The sequence below is a fragment of the Falco rusticolus genome, chromosome 15 (genome assembly GCF_015220075.1).
Source record: "Falco rusticolus isolate bFalRus1 chromosome 15, bFalRus1.pri, whole genome shotgun sequence".
Taxonomy (NCBI): domain Eukaryota; kingdom Metazoa; phylum Chordata; class Aves; order Falconiformes; family Falconidae; genus Falco; species Falco rusticolus.
The window spans coordinates 20,250,011-20,261,328 of record NC_051201.1 but is presented as its reverse complement, the minus strand read 5'-3'; the positions used below and the strand labels follow the sequence as shown (position 1 = coordinate 20,261,328).

General features: G+C 36.7%; 1 long non-coding RNA gene across 1 annotated transcript in view; it reads right to left on the bottom strand.

Annotated features, from left to right (window-relative positions):
* Positions 1-11,318, bottom strand: part of LOC119157979 — a 58,981-nt gene that overhangs the window by 42,960 nt on the left and 4,703 nt on the right. The window lies entirely within an intron of this gene.

Below are 11,318 nucleotides of genomic sequence, written 5' to 3'. Positions count from 1 at the left end.
TCACTATTGCTGTTATCAAAATGTTCCCAGGCACAGCAGAGTAAGATGATAAACAATTGTCCTGGTTTCAGCTGGGATAGAGTTAATTTTCTTCTTAGTAGCAGTGAGGTGCTGTGTTTTGGATTTGGTGTGAGGACAATGTTGTTAACACACTGAATGTTTTTAGTTGTTGCCTGGTAATGTTTATACTAAGTCAAGGACTTCCAGCTTCTCAGACCTTGCCAGTGGGAAGGCTGGAGGGGCTTGGGAAATTGGGAAGCGACACAACCGGGACAACTAACCCGAACTGGCCAAAGGGCTATTCCATACCATAGAATGTCATGCTCAGTATATAAACCGGGGGGTGGGGGGTTGGCTAGGGTCTGCCAGTCACTGCTCGGGGGCTGGCTGGACGTCACTCATCGGATGGTGAACAATTGTATTGTGCATCCCTTGTTGGGTTTTTTTTGTTTGGTTTTTTCCCTCTTTCCCTTTGGATTTTATTCCTCTCCCCTTCTCCCTCCTTTTCATTGCAATTATTATTGGGTTTGTTTTATTTTATTTCAATTATTAAGTTGTTCTTATCTCAACCTTTGAATTTTGCGTTTTTCCTGATTGTCCTCCCTGTTCCTTGGCAGGGGGGAGGTGAGCAAGCAGCTGTGTGGTACTTAGTTGCTGGCTGGGGTTAAACCACGGCAGCAGTACAGCAAGCAGTGAAAGCAGAAAGCAGACACTAGCAAGCACTAGACTCTAACGTACAGTAAGGCAAGCAAGCCCCATGGCAACCACAGAGCCCTGTCAATTAATAGCTGAACAGTAATAGCAGCTATAAATTCAATCTAGCACATTCCAATTAATTCTGTTGTTATCTTGAAACCGCTCCAAGCCCCACAGGTGCCAAAAAGGACTGTTAATAGTTTAACAGTCACGAAGCCACACATGCTCCCCCCTGGTGAGATGGCAGAGAAAATCAGAAGAATGAGAAAACTCACGGGCTGAGTTTTACTTTTTATAAAGTAAACTGAGTTTACTTTTAATAAGTAAAGCAAAAGCCATGCACACAGGCAAAACAAAACAAGGAATTCATTCACCACTTCTCATTCAGCCATCTCCAGGAAAGCAAGGCTCCATCACATGTAAGGGTTACTTGGGCAGACAAACACCATCACTCCGATGTGTGTGTGTCCCCTTCCTTCTCCTTCCCCCAGCTTCTTATGCTGAGCATGACATCATGTGGTATGGAATATCCCTTTGTCAGCTGCCCCAGTGTGAGGGGCAGGAAAGGCCCTGACTCTGTGTAAGCACTGCTCAGCAGTAACGAAAACATCTCTGCATTATCAACACTGCTTCCAGCACAAATCCAAAACACAGCCCCACAACTAGCTACTATCAAGAAAATTCACTCTACTCCAGCCAAAACCAGTACAACTGTAAAGGAAAGCGGCAAGATTATTTTAATTATAATGAAAATACAGTTATATAAAATGCTGGTCTTTTGAAGGCATAGTTGGATTCCTTCAAGCTTCATGGCACTCATATTAACGTGAGAACTTGTTGTACAATCTACAGGTATTTCAAATGCAAAACCACGTTATTCTGTTTCCCTGTGTTGAATTTGTTGCCTCTGCAGTTTTAAACTGTTTATTAAACTCAGTAGTCTGGCAGGTTGCAATTTTAAATACAGTGATGATGTGGTTTCTAGGCACATTTAAGAGATAGAAATTTGTTACATCACATACTATAATGCTGCTGGAACCATAACCCTTTTCTTAAAAAAACATGTAAATTCGTTAAACTTTAAGACTGCCTTGAGATAAACTATTGTTACAATTAAATGCAATGTCTATTGGAATGTGTTGACAATAGCTTTGCCTATTAAAGGAGCCAAATGTCTACTTCACTGTTGCATTTTTTCCAATTTACACTTTAAATGGGAACTTTCAACAATCTCTGCTAAAAAAGGATGTCTTGCTTGTGAGGAGAAGGACTGCTGTTGTAGTGTCTTGCCTTTTTGGAAAGCATAATCAAAGTAAAACAGATAATCATTTGCCTGTGGGAAATACTTACAGACTTTTAAGACAGAAACTGGCAATATTGTTGAAACTTAATTATCAGCTTTCAAAAATTATTCCATTCAGTTGTTCTGCTGGACACTTTATAGTTCTGTGAAAGATGTGCCAGCTGGCAGGCTACGCTGATTTTTTGTCATGTTTTTGACATAGAAACAGTTTTGGCTTGTTTCTTGAAACAGCTGCCTGCTTGGGACGCAAGACCTAAGCCCAGTCTTAACTGTTAATTGCAGAACTGGCATCAAACCAATGGGAGCACAAGTTATCTGGTTTTCCAGTCAGATTTTTGTTCTCATATTTAGCTTTCCAATTTAAGTATTTGTAATAGGATGTTACCATAGAGTTTGATCTATTACTATCGTGCTTACCAATTTTATTTTTTTAAATATAAGGCAAATTTGTTACTTCATGTTCAAAAGAGCCTGAATAAAATCGTTTAAATATGTTATTAAATAATTAAGTCCATCCACAACCAGATTTTTGCCACCTTGCTGAGCTGAAAGCAATGCATGAGTTTGAGGCGTTTTGTATTGATACTTTGGACAAAAGCATTGTCATAACTAGCTGTGATACTGCCAAAGCCTTTGCTATAAAACATACTTAAGTTGACCTAGCCAACTGGTAACCCTCCCTTGTGTAAAACAAACATTTACATTTTTGGGTTTGTTGACAATTGCAGCTGTTGGGAATCTTTAAGTGTGGTGGGTTTTGTAGGGATACTACTAGTTTATTGAAATGAAACTGCTATTGATATAAAAAGTGTTGATACAAAACTAGAATACAGTGACCTGAAACTAGCATCATTTCATTTTGTCTCACCAAAAATACACACCCTTGTAAGGCCTATAATGTTTTGGCTATGTAACAAAGATATTAATGTAATGTGTTGATCACTGATATGAAACATCAAGCTGCTTAAAGCTTATGGTATTCTGCTTGTACCCAAGCTAGTTCATCAGCTAAGATTTCTGTTGTCATAGCTTCTGTGTTCTGCACTTCTCTTGATATCACAAAACAATAAAGAATAAATAACACTAAGCAAGAGTAAAGATAGAAGAATCAAACTGTTCTTTAGTATCTATGGAAAGAAACTTTGAATCTATGAAACTTTGAATCTATGAAAAGTTTGAATGTGAGCAATGTCTAGAGTCCCAGGAGGGAAATGTAAAACATGGGTAACTCTAGAAAACAGAAAAAGGGAATAATAAAAAGAAGTCACTTCAGGACTGACCATACAATGTGATTAGTAAAACTCTCTCTTGCAGTTAGTCAGGAAAGAAGAACCTAGCACTAACAGATGTTAAAAATTATAAACTGTATTCAAATTTTATTAAGCTATTTAGATTTATTACAGGAACAGTAAGTGGAGTAGGCAGATGGTTATTTTTCTGACTTCATTGTAATGTTTTCCTTCTTGATGCTTGTTGCAGCTATCTTTTGCTGACTTGTAAAATGATTACTGTCCTTCGCCCTTTTTCCTATTAAAAAGATTACTGCTCCTCACCCTTTTTCCTATCTATACAACACTTTTATCTTAGCTGGGATACTTCCTGCAACGTAGGGATGTCTGCATTAGAATTTTATTGGAGGTTAGTTTGTGGAAAATTAATCCGAGGTACTGGAATGAAATGTCTAAGAGATTAGTTCTTCCAGTAGAGAGCATATAAATACCACTCAATAGTTGTCACCAGTGCCTGTTAAAAGAGTTCCAGAGAACAACAGAGGAAGACAAAAAGTGCATATCCATAAAAAACTAATCTACAAAATTTTACAAAATGCATTTATGGACTGCTAACATGCACAAAAGAATTTTACACCAGGTAGGTAGTCTAAAATGTACAAAACCTAAAGCACTACTCAAAACCTACTAAACCTCAAGGACTCTTATTTTATTGTTTTAAGTCTGAATTCTACCTAACCTTGAAAACATTTTCATGCTTGCACAGGTTTAGTTACTTGAGCTATTCATGTGAAGATTTGTAAGGAAGGTTAAGTGCATATATAAATAATTGTGGCACTGGTATGTTAGGGAAGGACCCAAACATCATCAAGGCAGGCACAGAGAATGTAGGTTTCTTTACTGCTATTTATTGATTATAGTGCTATACGGCTATTAATTATGCTCTCCTCCAGTACTATATGTTGTCCCCAAGACTGCTGGCATTTTTTAAGCGTGAAGAAATCTTGCCTTGTGCTTTATTCCCTTTCATTCTTTTCTTGCCCCCTTTGCAAAATATGATACTGGAGCTCAAAGTGTCTTAGCATAGTTTTGATTTTTTTCTTATCAAAGGAAGTACTCCCTTGCCTGCCTTGCCCAGTACTGCATTCCCTTTACTGAGCTGAGGGCATGGTTGACTTGACAGCTAGTATGTCAGCCGAGTTAAACAAAACTACTGCATTTTGAAGGTAAGTCCACCATAAATTAAACTACTTGACAAGGTCTCAAAAGAACATACTGAATGAGTTATATTAAAGTTAGTGTACCTGCAAGAATACATTACTTGTACAGTTAAATTCAGTATGTGTTGAAGAAAGGCTGCTGGCAGTTGCAGCATTGCATTTTGATTAATCCCAACATGACAAAAATGGTAGACAAGAAGCTCAGATCTACTATTTCTAGCTCTTGTACTGATACGACAGAAATTTGTGATCAGGATTTTGTTATGTCCTGCCTTCATTTCTCTTTGCCAAGAATACATTCCAAGTAAGAGTTACCAACATCTATAGCCTCAAACTGCCATCTTCTCTGGGCTTTGAGGTTGACTTCTCTCCCACAGAAATAAGAGATGCATCAGCTGAAGAAACTGTGGACCCCTTCAACCAGGCTGAATTAAATTGGCAGCAACTTATAATAGAAACTTCTTCACCACTTGAAATGTGACAGCATTCCGAAGTATTTCAACACCTATTTCGAGCTGCTGATCTTGAACTTTCCATATAGGATTACAAGCAGGAAGTGCAGCTGAATTTCACCCTTTCAGAACTAACCTGTACTCCAAAAGTTCTATACATTTAGTCCTTAATTTAGTTTTCAAGGAAAAGCATTCATATTAGCTAACAGAATGACTACCAACATTATATTTGTTTGACTATAAAGGACTCAAAGCTTTTTTCAGCTCATTAAAATGTTACCTGGGGGAAAAAAAAAAACCTGAGAGACATGACTAAGGGACACACCTGGAAAATAATAATAATAAAAAAATCCCACAAAACCAAACGTATGAAACTTTTGACCTTGGAATAGCTGCAAAATATGTTCCGAACAGAATTGTCTTTATGCTGCTCACATGTGCTGTGATAGCATCCTGTCACAAAAGAACAGGAAACTAGAAGGAAAACACTGTGAGGTGAGTGTCTGCCATGTTCACTTGTGTGTGTGCAAGGTGCCAAAGTAACCATTGTTTTCCATTCCACGCTGGCAACATTTTAGCTGGAAAATAGTACTCAGCTCTAAACATGGACTGAGGAGAGCTCAGAAGACAGAGGAAGGCTGATAAGCGATGAGGAAACCTGACGTGTAAGGACAAGTTGATAAAATTGTGTTTGTTTGGGCTAGCAAAGAGGAGACCAAGGGAACATGTAACAGTTTGGAGCAGACCTGGAGAACATGCAGTGATGAAACAGAGGACCTGGTACAGACTACCTGGCTGTTCTTATAGCTTTATGATTCTGGAGTGGCTTTCAAGCAGGTGCTCAAAAAGATTTAAAAAACATTTTAAAGACAGACTCCTTTCCCACACCCAGAGCAATTAGCAAGATTTTTACCTGAACAACAGCTCTTTAGTTGAAAAAAATTAATGTAAACAACAATTATTTGCTAAGCATTTTCCCCTAGCCTGTTCAGTTTGTTTATGCAAAATGCAAACATCTGAAGTGATTTAAAGGAGAAATTAATGTCTTTTTGCTGGGAGTTACGTGACACGAATATAACTGCCCTGTAGCTCAGGGCTGTTTCACTAAAATCTACCTGTGAAGTCATATGCCTTTTAGCAAGTGAGCTACCAGGAAGATGGCATATAGAAAATCTGAATTAAAGAGCCCTGGAGATAATTTCCACCCTCTACAGTGTTTCTGTGAATTTTAAAAAGAAAAGAAGGTGCTCCTACATCTTTAGTTCTCTACAGATCATGGTTGATCTTCTCTCAAATACAACAAAGATCTTTTCCATCTTTATTAAAAGGCAATCTTTATCAAGCAAGAGTTCTGTTGAGCCCTTAAATGTTTGCTGAGAGTGCCACTAAAACACATCATCTTTTTCACTTAGAAAAATTAATTAAACTATTTAATATTCTTTATTACTCTGAATCTTCTCTTGTCCCCTTTGTCTATTTTTACAATGGGATTTTCTTTTTGTTAATACATTTTCCTCCCTCTTTTTGCATGAAACCACAGGAACGTAAAGAAAAACTTAGAACATACAATGTTAAAATACAAACAAAATCATAGAAAAAATAGAAAGTTACTTGTGCTGAACTGGGATGACCTCACACAGAAATTTGATTGTTTTTCTGATAGACTGCATGTGTCAGACAAGTTTTACAAAACCGTGTATGAGACACAAAGATTTACAGCCAAAGAAATATTTCAACTCAGGGAAGCTTTCCGCAAAACAAGCCAATACTCCTGTCTCCTCCCTTCTGCTTCGATTCCTGCAGAGCTGGTTCAAATGCAGACAGGCATCTCTGGTTAAAACCTGTTCTCTCCAATGAAATCAATTGTATGCTGGTATTCAAAGCTGCTAATTTATTCGTTTTACAGAAAGCTCTCACGTAGGTATAGAATTAATGAAATATTCAAGATAAGAGCTATTTGGATGCTGATCTATATTATGTCTTTCAAAACATAATTGGACAGTCTGTGACTTCATGTTCTGTATGAGAAATATAACAGGGCTGTTGAATTTCATTTTATTTTAATGTGTTTAGTAGGAATGTTTTCTACTATACCATTACTAGTATATCTATACAGCAGTTTCATTCATTTTTTAGAATTATAGTATTGTTTAGATTGGAAAAGGCCTTTAAGGTCATCAAGTCCAATTGTAGACCTAGCACTGCCAAGTCCAGCATGTTCTTAGCTGGTCTGAGATTTTTTTTTTTTTTTTTAAATCCAGTGGCAACGTCAGTTTCTTCACCCAAACTAGCCCCCAGCAGTGAAAGCTGTCATTTCTTGTTCAGTGTTCCTTATGTTCCTCTTCAGTAAGAGAAGGTGCATGCACTGCAGCCAGGCCTCTCCTACTTATAACAGTGCCAATTAACTGTACCAATTAATATGCGTAGTGGTAACTGTAGAGGTAAATGTTCACTACAGATTTGTTACTTGAAGGCATGCTTGGGTACATAGAGAGGATTATTCTTCTCTGTTTTTACAGCTGCCTATTTAATCACAGATTTTTTTTTTCTTGGACAAAGGAAGCTTTTTTAAGGAACAAAATATAATTATCAGGATTCCATAGCTGTAATTGTACTGTACAGTATATACTGGACTTAACACTAAGAGTGTGCAATACAGCTTCTGATTGTTTCAGCACAATCACCTAATGTAAATCTATGGGTTTTTATTGTTTTAATGACAAAACATTATGGGCAACCATAACATATGTTATTCCAGCACAGAGTAATCCAAAAGAACAATTTCTCCAGTAATAGAACACTTTAGTAATAGAATTTGTCCTTTGCAATAAGGACAAATAAAGAGTTGTTTGTGTAGTGTGACACTGAGCAACCTACATGATCAACCTAAGTGTGAGGTGAGGATGGTTACAAGACTCCAACCATAAAGTCTGTTGCATGAGATGACACTGATGACCCACCTTAACAATATAACCTAGCCAACTCCTACAGTTTCAAAATAAGCTGAGGTCTGTCTTCCAAGTGTTCCCATACTAGTGACACAGAGGTAAAAATATCTCCCTGATCTCCACAGGCAGTAATATGACACTCATGAGGTTTAGTTTCCTTCATCATACTGCCTGAGCTCTGACACAGAAGCCCAAGTGCTTGCTCTCACTTCACTTACTTGTCCAGATTCTTGTGAAAATAAAGACAACATCACCAATGTTGCGTAAGTGATCGTGCCTCATTAAATCAATGTTAGTGGTATTCAAAATGCTCCTATAGCTTGTGGGATTTAAACTAAGAAAAATGGTACTGAAAAAAAACAGCTGTAAACTTTAAAGCAACTACTTCCTTTCGGAACTAAAATATACCTGCAAGTATCTGCAGCATAGCTTTGAGTGTTTTGTCAAAAGTTTGATTTATGACACTTCACAGTATGTGACTGGGAAGCTGAAAAGGCTTTTCATAGTTGTGGGGATCTTGCATAACTCGGGAAACTCTTGGTAGTTTTTAATTAGTCCACTACGCTTTGCTCTGTGGGACACTATGCACCAAGTAATCAAGAGCCAAGCATGGAACAAAGGAGCAAAGTGCAAAACACACACAAATAGACTGCTGAGAAATCATTTCTAAAATGTTAGCAAAGCCAACCATAATTTTAATTTTAGGGCTGAATACTTTCTAATATTAGCAAAGAATGGATTAGAAATTGGAGCAACTGTGCTGGCAGACAAAAAACTAAATCCATTAATAGGGCTATCCTATTTACTGCAAAGGCAAATGGACGGGCAATAAATCTTCCCATGTTTCAATAAAATGTAATTTCCCTAATCTTCAAGAATCTCTTAACGTTAAAATATTTCACATCTCAATTTTTAAGGTCTACTTTTAAATATTTAGACATTCTGAAAATCTTACTCATGGAAGACTGACCAAGCCTTGCGCAAGTACTCAGCAAAAACTCCAAAGAGGTTCTGATCTATTTGTGAAACAATATGGTTTTGTTTGTTTTACAGACTGCCTATGCTGTATCAATTTAATAAATAAAACTTGTTTAATTGTCACTATTTCCATGTGTTTAAAGGAGTACACATTAATCTGTTCACTTTATAGGCAAAATGTATTCATTCAGGTCAACATGCATAGACATATTTGATTTGCATACATTGCACAGGAATCTGAACAGAAAGATCTTTGGGTTTATGTTTTAGAAAAATTTACTTTTAAATTAAGACAGCCTATATTTGGAGCAAATACAACTACAGAATCCTGCAGAGGTCTGAAAGTTTTGGGAATAAAGGCTGTCCTTATCATCCATTCACTCAAAGCCTGTTCCCACTACTGTAAAGTATTGTGCTTTTAGAAGTTCTCTAAATAAAACAGAACTCTTTAAAAAAAGATACAAATCTATTTGTACTGTACAAACATTTCAGGGTAATTCAGTAATTAGGAGAAAAGTAACAGGAGGGCACTAAATGCAACGCTGCATCAGTGGGGTCAGCACTGATGGGGTTGTACTGTAGTATGCTAAATTCAGAGTAACTGCTAAGGAACATCTGGTTGAATTTAAATCGCAAAGTTTGGACTCAGCATGATAATAAAAACAAAATGATGACATTGGCTTCAGCCTCTAGTAACTAGCTGCTTGTAAATAGGGTATCAGTGTAACCTCTGGCAAGTATTATCAGAATCTTCTCATCTCCCATACTGCTTTTAATCAGAGACACACACAGGTATCACAAGCGAAGAAAGTGTATCAAAAAAGGACTGACTGATACAGCAGAATATGTAAACAGAAAGGAACTTTGCTGTTTTCAAGAAAGTCTGAGCAGTTGTATTAGACGGCTGAAAGTTGCGTAACATAAAAAAACCCCAGATGTTTTCAAATTGTCTCATCCAAAGAATATTTATCTAAATACTGTGAAACTGGGTTATAAATGCAACCACCAAGGACTTAATAAACTATGCATACCCACATACTAAGCTGGGACCTGAAACAGGAAAAACAAATTATCCTTAAGAAGCTATTTTTTATAACTTTTTTTTTAATGCATAATCACTTTTATTAGCCTTCAAAACAGACACAGACAAAGAGCATTATCTTTAAAAATCCCTGCAGTTTTTTAAGTCTTGGTGAAACAATGGTTCTAACTCCTATGTTGTTTTCCAAGAAAATTAAGCCAATGATTCACCACTCTCATTAATAAATAGCCAGATCGTTATGAAGTTAATTCAACATAGATAAGACAATTTGTATTATCAAAGGATAGGGTCTCAGATTTAGTTGAATCTGAGTTGAATGATTTAGTTGTCTAAAAAATTAAGTCAAACTATTTTTTTAAAAATAAACATGACTATAAAGGATTATTTTTTCCAAATAACCCCCCAAAACTGACTGGGAAAAAAAGACATTCCACTTGTAATAGAGAAGATTACAGTAGCAAAAAAAAAAAAAGCAAAATGAAAATAGAAAGTTTGGGGCATTAATTAAAATCATGCTGAAAAAATACTGGAGTCCTTTGAAATTCATCTGAAGCTTTGGATATTTTTGCTGTTGTTTCTTTGCTCTCCTAGCAAACTTTTATTGATGACATTTGAAAACTTGCCCAGACTTTAGAAGATAATCTATTCCCACTTCTGCTTTGCAGCACTGCACAAAAAGAGCTTGTAATCATGTGCAACAAAGATAGGTATAAGTACATAATAAACTGTGATGCGAGTAGATAAGGCAGTGAAAAGAAAAAGGTACCCGAAAAGGAACAGAACCAGATAGGAAAAATAAAAGATAGGATGTTAAAGCTTATTTTACAGTTTGTTTTAAAAACCTGCAGTATAGAAAAAACAAGTTTTCCATAAAAGGCCTAATATTAATCTTCAGCGTATTTTAGAAAGAGTGCAGTTGGATGAGACAGAGCCATCCCACAGTTTCTGGTTGTTAAAGCAACATTTTCCACTACCTTCTCTTCCTTTTCTCTCTGCACCTGGCTTACTCCACAATTTTACTTTTGTGATTATTATAGTAAAAACCTAATCTCTGCAAAAGTCTTGTTTTCTGCCAGCTTAGTGAGCAGAATAGCTTCACAGAGGGGGTCAGGCAAGTGCCAGAGCCAGGCAAATGCTGAAAGCCAGTGGAGTAGGAGGAGACATCCAGCTTGGAGCAGGGGAAGATAAATTTAGAAGACTAAATTTAGACTTTTTTTTTTTAATTGCCTAGCATTGTGGTGCTTGTAGTCACTCTCATTTGTAAGTAATACTTACTCTGCTTAAACCACCTACAGCAGAAGTTTGTATGACGGGGAGAGGATGTAAAAAGAAGGGGCAAACGATCAGCTAATTTGTTTTTGTAAACAAATTCACTCAGCTTTAATCAAAGAAAAGAAACAGGCACTTACACTTATTTGTTAACTGTTTCTGTTGCTCTTGTAAAAGCCTA